We start from the raw sequence: 16,563 nt of genomic DNA, 5'->3' as shown, positions 1-16,563 counted from the left end.
AATGCATGTAACTGCTTAAAGCCGATTACTTGTAATAACCAATTTGGTTGGATTAGCTCATTAAGCCTTGAACTTCATAGACAGGTGTATCCAATCATGAGAAAAGGTATTTAAGGTGGTCAGTTGCAAGTTGTGCTTCCCTTTGACTCTCCTCTGAAAAGTGACAGCATGGGATCCTCAAAGCAACTCTCAAAACATCTGAAAACAAAGACTGTTCAGTATCATGTTTAGGGGAAGGCTACAAAAAGCTATCTCAGAGGTTTAAACTGTCAGTTTCAACTGTAAGGTATGTAATCAGGAAATGGAAGGCCACAGGCACAGTTGCTATTAAACCCAGCAGGTCTGGCAGGCCAAGAAAAATACAGGAACGGCATATGCACAGGATTGTGAGAATGGTTACAGACAACCCACAAATCACCTCCAAAGACCTGCAAGAACATCTTGCTGCAGATGGTGTATCTGTACATCGTTCTACAATTCAGCGCAATTTGCACAAAGAACATCTGTATAGCAGGGTGATGAGAAAGAAGACCTTTCTGCACTCACGCCACAAACAGAGTCGCTTGTTGTATGTAAATGATCATTTAGACAAGCCAGATTCATTTTGGAACAAAGTGCTTTGGACTGCCGAGATAAAAGTTGAGTTATTTGGTCATAACAAAAAGCACTTTGCATGGTGGAAGAAGAACACCGCATTCCAAGAAAAACACCTGCTACATACTGTCAAATTTAGTGGAGGTCCCATCATGCTGTGGGGCTGTAAGGCTAGTTGAGGGACTGGGCCCTTGTTAAAGTCGAGGGTCGGATGAATTCAACCCAGTATCAACAAATTCTTCAGGATAATGTTCATGCATCAGCCACAAAGTTGAAGTTACACAGGGGTTGGATATTCCAACAAGACAATGACCGAAAACAAAGTTCAAAATCTATAAAGGCATTCATGCAGAGGGAGAAGTGAAACGTTCTGGAATGGCCGTCACAGTCCCCTGACTTGAATATCATCGAAAATATATGGGATGATTTGAAGCAGGCTGTCCATATTCAGCAGCCATCAAATTTAACTGAACTGGAGAGATTTTGTATGGAAGAATGGTCAAAAATACCTCCATCCAGAATCCAGACACTCGCCAAAGGCTACAGGAGGCGTCTAGAGGCTGCTAGATTAGCAAAAGGAGGCTCAGCTAAGTATTGATGTAATATCTCTGTTGGGGTGCCCAAATTTATGCACCTGTCTAATTTTGTTATGATGCATACTGCATATTTTCTGTTAATCCAATAAATTTAATGTCACTGCTGAAATACTACTGTTTCCATAAGGCATGCCATATACTGTATTAAAAGGAAGTTGCTACTTTGAAAGCTCAGCCAACAATAAACAAAAATCCAAAGAATTAAGAGGGGTTCCCAGACTTTTTCATATGACTGTATATACATACACTGTATATATTTATCATCAACTGAGGGAACACACCAGTCCAAAATGAAATCGTCCCTTTAAATATCTGTGGCAGCAAGTCAAAATAAACAAGCACATGATTGTGCAAAACAAGAACAAAAAGCAGGTTGTAGAGCCTCCGAGACCAGGTGGGGTCGCTCTGTAGAACACTCAGGTTAGGTCGGAGCTTTCTCCAGTGGTGTGCTCTTTCCCAAATGTGATGCCACCTTCCAGGAGTGTCTTGGTCTTAAAGTCCTCGGACCAGAAGAGGCAAAGGCAGTTGTCCTCAATGATCATCTTCTAAGAGCTGTGGTTTGAAAAACAGATAATGTTGTCAGTGACAACACCCCTTGTGTCCCAGAGTGATAAAAATATAAGTGAGAAAAATATAGAATCAATAAAATATATTTAAAATTCCCTCACAAAAGAGATGGTTACTGTAAACCAGTGGCTTGTAGAGTGATGGGCCACAAAATCATCTTTACAATAGGAAATGTATTAACAAAAATAGGAAAATTATTAAATGATAAAACAAAACTATAACAAGGAAAAATGATTTGCCTAAAAGTGACAATGTCCCAATATAAAATCTAGTAACCAAAATCTAAAGAGAGGCCAAATTTCCAACAAACCAAGAAAATCAAAATAAGGACAACACTTGCAATACTAAACTGTCCTCCACCAAAGCACATTCAAATGAATTGCAGGTAACTCACTTTCCCACTTTCCATGTATAGGTTGGGGACAGTTCCTTGTGGTGAGGCAATGGGGTTCCTACCTCTTCAGGGGTCCACCAACAAAAAAAAAAAAAAAATCACAGAACAAGTTTACCCACATAGAAGCTAAATAATAGACAAAATAATATTGACTGAGAATGCATAATTAGACAAGTAATATAAACAAATACATATAAAAAGAAAATTTTAACATAAGCCAAGGGAGGACAGCTGCCTTAAACATGACAGTTCCACGTACTGTATTTCTACATTGTTTTCATCTTTTTAGAGGTTTCAGAATACATGGAGCTCATTTCCGGAATTGGCTTTATTATTTGCGGTGATTACCAGTTTGTTAAAAATATCTGAAGTCTTGGCACACTGCCATTTTGTTTCCCTGTCTGCTACTAGCATGTGACAATAAGAGGCTTTGTCATGTGATGTCACTTGTGCGACAGTAGAAATGGTCAGAGTTGCACATCTCCTATTGTCTAAGTTTCCTTATAACAATGAAGCTTTTTTTGCTGTGTTTAATAATATTTTAGTGTCTTTTGGCTTTATTACTTAGCAGTCCTTTGGACTGTGCTTTTGAATCACATTTGTTTGCTGAGTCTGGGTTTTCAGTTTTGAACTTGGCCTGTTCTTTGACAAACAATTTTAGGTTAGTCCATCTCTTGCTCCCTTTAATGTTTTTTCTAGTCTGATTTTTTCAGTCCAAGTATTACATCTATGGAGTGTGGACATTGTGATGCATTTACCTAGTGAATACAGAGTCGCCAAACAGGAATGGCTGGCACAGTATAACGACAGAGTCAAGCCAGGCTTTAAGGTTGATGTACTCAATGTGCTTTTTAATAATATTTTGTATACTACTGTACATTACTAATTCGGCATCTGGTTTTGTATGGTCTGTAGTTTTGTCATGAAATCCTTCCAAATGAAACACAAAATGTGGACCAGGCTCCAAAAACTGACATAAAAGGCCTGACCGGCCCTCCTTTTAGTTCTGGATCCACTGAATTGGCCTCACCCCAGGCATCCCAATTCCAAACTCAAAATATTGATTTTTTTCTTAAGTAATAAAAGTAAAAAAAATTTCACAAACATGGTAGAGAGGAAAACTGTAAAACCACTTTACATGTTTTTGTGCATTAATATACTTACTGTGATTACTATTTTTATAGTTGGAGAATAAATCACATTGTTTCAATGCCAAAGATTACTTTTTAAAATATCAAAGTTACAATTGCAATTAAAGCAAACTTGATAGCAATAAACTAGGCTAATTTAACCATGCTACAGTATTATGTCATCATACTATACTATGTATTCCAGCATCTTATTACATTAAGTTGATTCAATTACATTAGCAGAAATGCAGTGTTTTTATTTACATTGTTTCATGACAAATTATATATAAAAAAGAATAATAAATACTAAAGAATTATTATTACTTTAAATAATGTATGTGCCCCAAGGGATGGACTCACACCCCGACTGAGATGAGGGGATAATCCTGGCCCTGGAGGGAGGCCATAATGGATGGACACTGCATATAGTAGAGTAACCTGGCCAGGATGGTTCTTGATTATTACTGCATCCCAGCCAGAGTTGGAACATTAATGAATGGACTTGGGGGGACTGTCTTAGTCAAGAGCAGTTCCTTCCGCAGTACAAAAGATGGCAGTGATCCTCTGGTATGGCCCCAGTATGGACACCCACAGGGATCCATGGGATTTCTAGTCCTGAAGGACAACCATGTTGGGGTCTGACTGTTTTGTGGGGCTCCCACATGGTCCGAAAATACTTCTGCCATTCATTGCTACGGCACCAGAAATACTCCCAGGTCTAGCATAAAAGAAGTGCGTTGACCTCATCTAAGTGTTGTGGAGTTGGGTGGAAGAAGACAACCCTTACATGGAGGAGGAGGATTGAGATTGTTCGAGCGATTATTTTGCACTTTGAAGAAAGAACTGACGAAAGGTACTGTTGTATAATAAAAGTCACTTTACTTGTATCCTTAACTACAAGCACCCCCTTTTGGTCACAATAAGTAACAAAAGACATACCAGCAAACAAACACATACCACACAGGAATCTTGTGCATTTCATGCTAAACAGCTTGTTGAACAGTTTTCTCATTGTTACACTACAGTTCAAAAGGCACTTTGTAACCTTCAGAATCTTTTTCCAAAATATGTACAATATACTACTAATGTTAATTCAGTTTATTAAATCACAACACTAATTATCTGCATGCCCAAAGAGTATAAATAATAACAGTGAAATCCCAAAAGGTGGCTTGTTCTAGAGACTATTTATCAGAAATAAGCCAGCATGCCAAGAGCTTCCCCTTCTGCTTATTGGCAAACATCGGTCCAACAGGTATTCCTACTAAGGCCATGTTGTAAATACATATGAGAACAAGTGATCACTATGATTGATGTACATGTAGTTGAAATACAGAACACAGCATGAACCTAAACAAAAAAATGTTTACAGATGCTGAAAAAACCCCCATCACATTTGCTGTTCACTGTCCTAGATGGGAAGATGCCATAGAGGAATAGCATGGAAGGATGGTCTTTTTTGACTGGGATGGTTTCTGTTTCCTGCCTCAGTTGGGAGGGTTGGATAATGGACAGACAGAAGGAGACCAGGTATTAACCTTGTACACTAGGTCGAAGTGTCCCTCTGGTGTGGCATAGGTTTGGTTACCCTCAGGGCTGCATGAGAGTCATTGTTCTGGAGGGAAACCATGTTGGGATCTTTAGGTGCAATCAGGAGATGCTGTTCGGAGAAGGCTTCCTCTGTTTTAGTAAAATTCCACCTGACTTGGAAGTGCTCCCTAGAGGCAACATTGTGGCACGAGAAGCATGAAAAGGAGCCACTCTGCCTCAGCCAGGTGAGTCAAGAGTTGAGGAGTACAAATCTTATCTGAGATAAGTAAAAGAATTGTGTTGTGGAAAGAAGAAGCCTGTTTTGAAGGTATTTTGTATAATAAAAAAGTCTTTTGAGTTACATTCTGAGTTCCAAGACAGTTATGGGTCCAGTTGTGTGTGGAGTTTGGGGGTCACACTTGATAAAGTGCAAAAAGGGACATTAACTTTTTACTTGTAGGGTCGAGAGGCTATGCTCCCCTGGCCTCAGCATAAAAGACAAAAGGACAGATCAACATAAAAGACACTTACAAAATCAAATAAAGTAGATTAAACCAGGATACACAAAAACATATATATTCAGATACATCTACTGATGTAACTGGACATGTCATCAATGATGTTCCTGGAATCATCAGGTGTTTTGGGTGTTTCAGCATCATATACTCTTATCCAGTTGACACAGCTGTGACAGCTTGTTGTCTGGTTGGTACACTTATTGCTTAGACCCTAACTCTCCTCTCTTGAGCCTCAGCTATCAAGAAGTTCTCTCTGCTGCTTTGGTGGAAAACCTTGATTAAGGATCAGGCTGGAAAGCTCCAGCAGCCAACCTCCACAGGGTGGCACTTGACTCTACATCCTACTTCCTGACATTACCTGACCAGTCCCACACATTTGGCAAGCTTCCTCTCAGAGGATTCTTCCAGACGTTCTTCTGATTGAGCTGTCGGCTCAAATATCACTACTTGCTTGGGGGCCTCAAGCAAGATGACAGTGTCTAGTCACAAGGCAGTGACAACAACATGGCTGGGCAACTTCAGCTGTTGTTCGAGGTCCACCAGCAACTGACAATCCCTTGTTGAGGCCAAGATGCCTACAGATGGTTATCCTGTGGTTTCTGGCTGCTCCCCTGCTCTAACAAAAGCAATCATCTGCTTAGAGTGGCATAAATAATTGGCTGCACTGATAGTTTCGGCAACAGTCTTCAAGACTTGGTCATACCACCATCTAATCACACTGGTCAACAAGCATTTTGCTACTGGGATCGTTTCACCTGTACTTTAACAAATTTCACTTGCTGACTCCAAATCTGAAAACAGTTTTCATCCAGCACATCCCATTTTTTAGTTATGATATTCCAGGTTTTGGACAAGCTAGGGTGACTGGACAGTAAAGGCGATGCATTTCAGCATTTAAGAAATAAGTTTGGTCTCGAGAAAAGTGAAGCCAAAATTAAGGAAAATGTTTTTGTTGGCCCTGAAATCTGTGAACTGATGCTTGACGATGAGTTCAAAAGGAAACTGAAGCCAACTGAATCAGCACCCTCATTCGTGCAGGTTGTCCAGAATTTTCTTGACAGTCACAGAGCAGAGAATACGCTAAAAGTATATTTGCTTACGGGAGCCAGAATGTCACTGAAGACTAATTTTTTACATTCTCATCTCAACTTTTTTCCACCAAATCTAAGCGATGTCAGAGATGAGCATGGGGAAAGATTTCATCAAGATACAAAGGTGATGGAAAACCGATGTCAGGGAAAATTTACTCCGAGCATGAAGGGTGACTACTGTTGGTTCATGCAAAGAGAGACAGATGTGCAGTACAAGAGCAAAAGCAATTGCCTCAGACAATTTTTGAGCATGCTGACCTCGTTTTTATATTGAGGTAAATTGGCATAAACATGTTTTAAAGTGTCTCCGGTATCGTGTTCTGGTTTGTTTTCAGAATAAACACAATCAAACAATTTTGGTGGGACAGAGTTCAAACTCTAGATATTGTGTTGATATATTATACTTATAATCAAAACGTCGATGATGTGTATCTTAAAAACCTGACGTGCTAGCTTCATTCCGATTTCACATATGAAATCAGCGTAGAAAACTTAATACAGAGCTGGTCTGAAGTTCCCAGTAGAAAACAAAAAATAGTTTTTGTAGACCAGTGTCATCTATTACATCCCTCACCAAGTACCTTGAAGCAGCTGTGTTCCAAGGTGCCTTGCTTGGAGCACAATGGGCAGACTAGAGAGACTCTGCTTCACACTGTATGTGCAGGTTTGAAGGAGTGGGCAGTACATCATACAACACCCGGTCTAGAGAGCTTTATGTGGTGTGGCTCAGATTTCCATACCTCCGCACAGGTCACCTTCCTCTCCACCTAATTCTCTCATCTAGTCCATGCTTCTTGTTGTTTTATGCCCTTGTGGCAAGTGGCTGGGGCTGCTGCACAGCTGGGACACCCAGGAGGACCGGAGGAGGACTTGCATCTCCTTCAGACCATGAGGGAGTGACCGCCCTGGTGGCTTTGGGGACCACGGGTGCAGAGCTTGGAAGCACAATCCTGTAGGGGCCCGTGGTCACCGCCAGGGGGCACCCCAATGCCTTTGGAGCCCTGGACCTCAGCACTTCTGCCACACCCAGAAGTGCTGGGGGGGAAGAGGACCGGGGACACCCAGAGTGCTTCTGGGTGCGCAGCTGGCACTTCCGCCACACTGGGGAATGCCGGTGCAAGATTTCCGGGAGGCACGTGCAGCACATCCGGGTATGGATAAAAGGGGCCACCTCCCTCCATTCGATGGCTGGAGTCAGGTGGAAGAGGACAGAGCTCAGAGGAGAGGAGTGGAGGTGGACCTGAGAGAAGAGAAAGGCAGTGTGAAAAAGGCCGGGACTTTGGGGTGAAGTGGGTTGTGTGGCACTTTAGTTGTAAATAATAGCTGTAAATAAATGTGTGGTGGTGCATTTAACCATGTCTACCTGTCTGTGTCCGGGACTCGTTCCACACCCTGTATGATCTTTCCTTCTCAATTACTGCTTCCACTTCTTGCTGAGCTCCCCCTCCTCCCGGAGGTTCTAATGTGAGGGGTTTCAAAGGAACCTCGTCCAGCACAACCTTGTGTTATTTAGCCTGCAGAGTGGCCTCCTCCTCTTACTGAAGAACAATAAATATGGCAGGAAATTAACAAAGTTTCATTAACACAATTCATTTACAAAATAACAGCTGAACAAACAAATAATAGAAAAGAAAAAGTTAGGGATGGAGCTCCAGCAAAACCATGACATTCATTCAAGTAACATACTGTAAGACAGCAACAGCACATTTTATAAAGTCACCGTGTACTGATGTCATGCAGGACAGTCTGGTAAACAGGCATCAAGACTCTGCAGAATAATTTTTGTTCAGTATATCAAACAAACCTCACAACATTTCACAGAGAAAAATCATTGCACTCACCTCACCCAGGTCACCTCGATTTTTTGCTCCTCCTTTCTACAAATCATCATGTAGGTCATTGGTTTCTGTTTTTACTTTATATTGATGCAGTTCTTGTGCTCTGTTGGCAGTTATTAGATTAGATTAGATTAAAATGACTATATCATACCATTTTCTAAGCCCACTTAATCTTGTGCAGAGTAATGGGAGGATAAAGCAACCCAGCAAACATAATGGCAGGAACAACCCCTGGATCAGGCATCAACCCATTGCAGGGTGAAAGCATTAGATAAGCTTCATTAATCCCCAAGGGGAAATTCAAAGGCATATGGTAGCAAAAAGAAAAAACTCAAAAACATAAAAGCATTAAATACACAGCTATCGACTCAAGGTACAATAAAAGACGACAGAATAAAAACATAATTCAATAAAAACTATCCTAAAAATAACTGCAAATTAATTGAAGATGTACTATGTTCCTACGACTTCTGGGTGGGCTGAAAGATGGGATGTTGGGAGGAACCACCTAATAACAGCAGCAGGCAGAAAAGATCTCCAGATTTATTCTTAGTACACAATGGTGGCATAAGCCTATGTCAGAAAATAGTCCAAGAAAGCACTTCCTGGAGGAGACGGGCAGAATTGTCTAAGATGGCATCCAATTTTGCCACCATTCTCTTTTCTATAATAGCCTCTAGAGTCTCCAGAGTTAGTCTTGTCAAGGAGCGGGCTTCACTAATGTATGTTTGTTTGGGTATCAACTGAACTCAAGTTGCTTCCCCAGAACACACTGGCAACAAGGAGCTGGTAAAAAAAAAAATAAAAAATAAATAAATCTCCAGCAGGTTGCTGGAGTATGCTTTGGCCCTTCTTATACAGGGCCATTGTGTTGTCAGGCTTGTCCATTTTGATGTTCATTTGGACCCCCAGGTACTTGTAGCTCTGGATGGTGACAAGACTTAGGGGCATCTTAACATATCAGAAGTCCACCACCCACTCTTTTGTGTTGTTGATGTTGATCTGCAGATGGTTCTCCCTGCACCACAAGTCAAAGTTCTCCCCCAGCCTGCTGTATTCTGACTTACCTCCATTATCAATACATCCTTTTTATATCGTAAAGCCTCCTGCATTAGTAAGTGAGCACCAGCGAATCTGTAAATTGTACAGTAATTTATAATGCTGTCTTGCAGATCAATGGACCAGCTAACATGGTCAGTGTATTGATACATAGCCAGCATGTTCTTCCCATGGCCAGTTAAGCTTTCCCTACTTAGTTTCAAAGAAAGGTTGGCTGGGTTCCTCACTGACATTGAATTGTGTGACGGTCCCCAGCCTGAACACTACAATAAACTGGTATACACTCACTTAAGAGGTTCTTTAAACTTCTCCTTTACCGCTCCCTATAATAAAACAACCTGGAATGCTGAGAGAAAATCCTTTTTGTCACCATAGATAATGACGATGAATGCTCATGTGCCAGTGGATCACTCATGCATACCCACAGAGGATCATTATGTTGGAATTGAGCCAGTATGTCAGCAGCTCCTACAATCGACTGCTACTTTGTCTAAGGCTGCTTCCTAGTGCTGCCATGGTAGATGAACAATGAAACAATGTTCCAAAAAATTAACGGATGAAATGGTTAGCACATGCAAGTAAGACTTTCACTGTACTCCATACACGTGACAAAATGGGCCCTATGAAATGGAAAATGACTATTTTAAGAATTGGTTTAATGATAAAGGTGGCATAAAAGCCTGTAGATAAAGCTCTCTCTGACATGGGGATGGATTCAAACAAGGGTTAAGCATCAAATATGTTGCTTGGATACTGTTGCTGGGAGTCAGATCTGAATGACAGCTCGGGTGGCTTTGCCCACCCTGACATGAACCACAGTCTGATTCAGTAGGGTTGGACACAATGATTCCACTTTATCTGATTTGAAAAACGAGGTTCAGATTTCGTGTAAGTAAAGCAATTTGCATGGCCAAACAGTGCAGTCCGCCATGTGATGCTTACTCCTGCATTGTTTAAGTTGGCCGGGTAATACCATGCACAGTATTTCTCAGCAACTTTTTCCTTTCTCCACCCAGTGGCTCCTCTTCGTAGTACTAACTTCTTTTAAAACCTGTATTATTTTCTCGTGAGAACTTGCAGATAAACTCTTCCAGATAAATAGATACTCCAGAACCTGTTGTTAGTCAGTTAGAACTCGTGCTTTGTCTGCAGCGCAGCTGAAGGGATTAGGGGAGTCATAGCTCATTTTATTAGTAGTATTTTATGAGAAATAATTGGTTTATACATTCCTCCACTTGTTGAAATATTCATTAGAAAATTTGGTAAAGAGAATGGCCAACATTGGTAGAGGACCATTCAACATAAATGATCATCCATTTGCACGGGGTGATGGGCCACATATTCGTGCGAGACCTCAGCGGATCCAGCAAGGGCCTTTTAACCGAAACGCATCAGGTGATGGGCCACACAACAATGCGGTAGTGCTGCAGATTCATCGTCAACCCAGGTACGAGGCTGACCGAGCTCCGGCTGTTGCGCCCCAGTTCCCTTATGCTGTTCCTATCCCTCCACCTCTACCTCAGGATCCTGAGATTCAACAGCCACCTCAAGTGAATGGGCTGCTCAATAATGCAGGACCACAGCAAATTCACCTTAATCACGCACATGAGAATGGTCCTGTCATAGCCATTGAGCCTTTACCTAATCCAAATGTGGCAGCTGTGCCTGACGCTATTGTACGTCACCAGCCCCCTGGGGACTGGCCAAACCTTTATGCCGCGATACGTATATAAGTGGGCCTTTGGCTTCTGTATCTGTTACCTAAGATGGAGTTTGTGTGATGAGAGTGAATAATGAAGCAGTAGCTGATGCTTGAGTTGTTTCTGGTTTTAACTGAGCTAATAGTATATAGGCCCCCCACTCTTCTATTTCTCTATTGACCTCTGAAACTTGCAATTTGTTGGCTTCTCTTGTCATGTCCCAAAAATGAAAAATCTGACAAAACTGGTTGATAAATTTAAGCCAGCTATGACTCACCCTTAAATGCATGTCACTAAAGGAGGTCAAAGTCATCTTGTCTCTGGGCCACCACAGAGCATCAATGTACAAATCTACACTGAAACACTGGACGTTATCTGTAAAGAGTATTAGCAAGGTTGTCATCCATCGTTATATGAAATGATCTAGCATGCAACATTTATCTAATGTGAGGTTATGGAAGACTTTCATTCATTTGCACTCAAATGCCATACAGAAGCAAAGAAATCTTGATACCTCAGTGTGGCACATACACTCGATCATAAGCCACAATGGCAGCCAGTGACAGAGACCTCCACTTTTGGACTGGTGGTTATGTTAAAGGTTGGCCGGTACACTTCACGGAGTGCTTAACAGCAACAGATCTGAAGCCTTCTCAAGAGCTTGTTGTGAAGGCCTCAACACCAGACGAGAAGGGACAATGTAGAAACTCACGGACTGGCCTGAGACTTTCCAATTTTCTGGCTATTCCACATCACGTGTGATTATCTGACTGTTGGTCACACCACTTTCAGTGGTGCACTTGTTGTTTCTGAAAAAGCAATAAGACTGTGCAGTGGAGGAGTCAGCGACCATCTTGACACTGGCGGCATCGAGAGGGAAATGTCCATCAGTAGTAGCAAACATTTCAAAGTAAGAAGAAAGTACAGAAATCATCAGAGGAATAGCCTGCTTCCTGCAATAACCCATGGGTGCTCTTCAAACTGTCTAATCTACCAAAAAATGCATTTTATCATTTTGTTATTGTGCCTTTACTAAAGCCTGGAGTGTTCTCTTCCAGCTTTTTGACTTTTTATTTTATCATTTTGCTCTTCCTAAGTAATGGATTGCTGTGTTTCTGAGTAAATTAAAATCAAATTATTATTGATTCTTGCTTCACCAAGCACTTTTATTATTAATGTTGACAGGGGGACTGGGTGGTCTCATGGTCTGGAATCCCTGCAGATTTTATTTTCTCCAGCCGTATGGAGTTTTTTTGTTTTTTCTGTCCACCCTGGCCATCAGACCTTACTCTTATTCTATGTTAATGTTGACTTATTTTATTGTCTTACTGTGTTTTTTTATTTTTCGATTCTTCATTATGTAAAGCACTTTGAGCTACATTTTTTGTATGACAATGTGCTATAAAAATAAATGTTGTTGTTGTAGCTGTGCACCTGCACATATCATCATTTGCTGCCTGCCGGTCAGAAGCCATTTTATCTAAAAGATTTTGGGCAGAAATGGCTCCTTCTGAGAGGTGCTGGGATTCTGTGTTTTACCAAGGAGTGTAACTTCCACTGGGGAACATGCACACCAATTTTAAAAAACATCGTCCTGTGAGCATATCAGAACTACATCCATCTCCTTAGTACTACTCCTTCTACATAACATAATCAAAATGTAAAAATAACATAATCAAACCTGAATGGGTGGCACGGTGGCGCAGTGGTAGCGCTGCTGCCTTGCAGTATGGAGACCCTGCGTGGAGTTTGCATGTTCTTCCCGTGTTTGCATGTTCTTCCCGTGTCTGCGTGGGTTTCCTCCGACAGTCCAAAGACATGCAGGTTAGGTGCATTGGCGATTCTAAATTGGCCCTAGTGTGTGTGCTTGTGTGTGTGTGTGCGCCCTGCAGTTGGATTTGTTCCTGCCTTGCGTCCTGTTTTGGCTGGGATTGGCTCCAGCAGACCCCCGTGACCCTGTAGTTAGGATATAGCGGGTTGGATAATGACTGACTGGCATGAATGACCATCTGAATCTAATTCAGGCATGTGGGTAAAGCAGCAGAATAGCAATCCAGAACAGGGTGCCAGCTTAACACAAGACATATTCACACAGTCCTCAATTTAGGTTTCCATTTAACATTTAGTGCACATTTTTGGGATAAGGGGGTGCAAGCCTCAGTACCCGGAGAGAAAATGCATACTCCACACAGATGATGACTGGACATGGGATCTAAACCCAGGATGGACTCTGTATACGTGAAACAGCCTTGCTAACCACATCATCACTGTGCCACTCTTGGCTTTCATTCTGAGCCGCATGCACACTAGTGCACTGGGAAACAAAAATTTCAGTCATCAGCATAATCCAAAACACACAAAAACCAGGACTGGTAAGTGCCATGCTTCTGAACTTTAAATAGATGATTGAATGAATGAAGGCAGTTATTTATAGAGCACTTTTCTATTGATATGCACAAAGTGCTTTGCAATGACAAAACAAAAAGTCATAAAAGAAAAAATATTACAATATTTCATATAAAATGGATAAAAAAGGAATAAAAAAGTTACCATAGCTAAAAAAACAGATAAAATACCTAACAGAAAGATCTAAAAACAACCTAACAAGAAAGAAATGCCTGTCTAAAATATGTTTTTAGCCGAGTTTTAAATGTGATGACAGAATTAGACAATAATAACACATTTTTCCCATGTTCAAGGCGCTCTGATATCAAGGGGGAGACACTTGCAGAGTTAGGGGGCTGTAACTCTGTCCCCTTTTGTTTATAATCTTTTATACTCCACGCTCAGAACGCGTACGCGCCCACATCATGGCTGCCACGTGTTCCCAGTGTTCATTTCACGCATCCTCTGAGCAGGTCCTCAGAAATTAGCGCGACGCGTGCGCAAGTTGCAGTACCAGCAAAAAGTCGGGGGGCGCAGTGTGCTAAAAGTCGGAACGTGACGTCAGTGTCTCTGTTTACTATCTACATGTGACAGAAAGCCTCTATGCAGATCCTACGGGGGTGAAGCAAAAAGCTGACATACAGATGCATTCGTGGTGATTTTATATTCAAGCGTCGCATATTCCCGATCGTAATGACACGATACATTTTAAAAGTCTCACATACCATCTTTCGTGCCGTCTTTTTTTTTTTTGCAACTTAATACAGCAACATAATGTATAGCGCTGTATTTGAGCCACTGAGAAAAAATAAAGGACACGGTGAAAACGTGTATTTTGTGATTAAAGTGGACATTTCGGCTTTAATCTCGAAATGTCCACTTTAACCTCGTAGTTTACTTTATCATTAAAGCAGACCATCGTAAACGTCATCCCAGTTTTTAATCGCTATGAGCTTCTTGGACCTGACATCAGCGGCAAGCAGCAATAGATCACCACACAGAACATATGACATGTATGATATTCCAACTCTCTGCACATTTAGAATCTTTAGATTTGTACTTGATACCACTTTCGTGATGAAATGTAATAAAGTGTTTTACATATAACTTCGTTTAAATAATGAATACTGTTAATAATTACACACATGGGGATGTCACGGTGGTGGAGCGATAGCACTGCTGTCTCACAGGAACTTATGTTGCTGGTATTTCCTGCTTGTATTCCACACTGTGCTCCGCTTTTCTTCCAAAGATATGCAGATTTGGGGATTTGGTGCCGCTAAAATGACGCTAGTGTATGCGAGTGCTTGCATTCACCTTGCGATGAGCTGAGGCCTCGTCCAGGGTTTGTTTCTCACTCGTGCCCAATGCTTGCTGAAATGGGCACATCCATGGATTGATGGATTTAATCAATAAACATAATTGTGGTAAGGTGTCATCAGAATTTAATGAGTGTTCCAGGCAATTCACAACACGGAGAAGCCGAACCTGTTCTCACCGTGATGATATCTCACACTGCCACCTGGTGGATTCCTCCAGATTTACGTAAAGTACGCGCGCAAGTATGAACACTACAACGCTTGCGTAGCAGGAGCTTCCGCTGCAGCATGCATCGCGTCGCATGAAGTATAACTCCGGCCTTACAAGTATGCACTGGTCAGATGATCGAAGAGGTCCACCCGTATAATAAAATTTCAGCATGTCTCTGGCACAGGGGGTTTTGAAACTAAGTCCTGGGGACCCACTGTGGCTGCAGGTTTTTGTTCCAGCCAGACCCATGGTCAGTGACAACTGGTAGCACTGATCTCATTTAATTAGCTGGTACTATATTCTCTTATTCTACATTCAGAAAAGCACAGCAGCATGAGTTTTACCTTCGTAAGACATTTAGAAATATTTTTATTTTTGCTATAGATTTAAATACTTAACTCTCATTTGTTGAGTTCATTATATTTTACCCTTTCTCTGTGTAGTTTGCTCCCTGTATCTTAATAATGACAATTAAAAACTAGCAAAGCAGACACCCAGGCAAACAACACTGAATCGTGAAAGGCTGTAACTATTTTAGCGTCAGCCCCACTAAGTAGTAAGTAATGGATTAATTAAACAATTAGAAAAGTAGAATGGAAATCAAGATGGAAATATTGTTAAAAAAATGCATCATGCCAATTTAACTGCTTAAACTTTTTAAACTTAGCTTACTGTATTGTTCCCAAAACACAGAATCTGGGAAATAACACCTCACTTAATTAGCCCTGGAGTCCAATTAAAAACAGATGCTGGTTGGAACAAAAACCTGCAGCCACAGGTGAGTCCCCAGGACGGAGTCTGAAAACTCCTGCTCTAAAATATACTGCAGCCAGACATTCAGAGCTTTATAAACTAAAAGTAAGCTCTAAAACTGGACCCTATAACTAACCGGCAGCCAATGCCATGAAGCTACAACGGGGTGATATGAGCAGAGGACGGAGACCCAGAGAGGAGTCTTGCAGCAGCATTTTGCACCAGTTGCAGCCCAGACAGACTGGATTTGCAAGGACTTACAAAAATCCAGCCATGAAGTAATAAAACCTTGAATTAATTTCTCTGTGGCCTGGAAGCCCAGTATGGGTCTGACTTTATCAATAATCCTTAAATGATAAAACCAAAACCGAAGTTGATTTTTTAACCTAAATATCAAAGTTTAACCTTGAGTCAAAAAGAACACCCAAGTTTCTGGCCATTAGGTTTGTTGTGGAGAAATCTCAGAAACAACAAGCAGAGTCCTCAGAAAGGCAGTCAGAGTTTAAAAATGCAAGACTTTATTGCACAGCATAGAAAATAATTGCAGAGCACATAAGGCCTGTCTCAATTCATGAAGTGAGCCCCGAGTGTCCAGAGAGCCCTGAATATATATTACAATTCTTATCTCCAAATGTCTGCCTTTCCAGACTAGTTTCCCAACATCTACTGTATAGAGTTTCCCATGATGTTGTCCCCCCCCCGCTCAGCACCTTTATTCATAACAATCACCTGACATTCCAGACCTTTTCATAACAATATTCTTGCCCCTGAAGACATCACCATAACAGTTTCCTTTCCATAACAATATTTTTGCTGGCAGGACATATTTGCCATCTGGCGAAAAGCATCTCCTGATTACCCCTTCCTTCATTCTTACG

At 41.3% G+C, this 16,563-nt stretch overlaps 1 long non-coding RNA gene across 1 annotated transcript in view; it reads right to left on the bottom strand.

The window, feature by feature from the left end:
• Positions 1 to 1,382: 1,382 nt before the first annotated feature.
• Positions 1,383 to 16,563, bottom strand: part of LOC120516840 — a 35,586-nt gene continuing 20,405 nt past the window's right edge. Inside the window, exons 2-5 of the long non-coding RNA XR_005630928.1 lie at positions 8,262 to 8,361; positions 7,784 to 7,958; positions 2,152 to 2,215; positions 1,383 to 1,742 (exon numbers count right to left, since the gene is read on the bottom strand). This is a non-coding gene — a long non-coding RNA (uncharacterized LOC120516840). The remainder of the gene's footprint in view (positions 1,743 to 2,151; positions 2,216 to 7,783; positions 7,959 to 8,261; positions 8,362 to 16,563) is intronic.

This window comes from Polypterus senegalus, chromosome 16 (genome assembly GCF_016835505.1).
Source record: "Polypterus senegalus isolate Bchr_013 chromosome 16, ASM1683550v1, whole genome shotgun sequence".
NCBI lineage: Eukaryota > Metazoa > Chordata > Cladistia > Polypteriformes > Polypteridae > Polypterus > Polypterus senegalus.
This window is presented reverse-complemented; position numbering and strand designations above follow the sequence as displayed.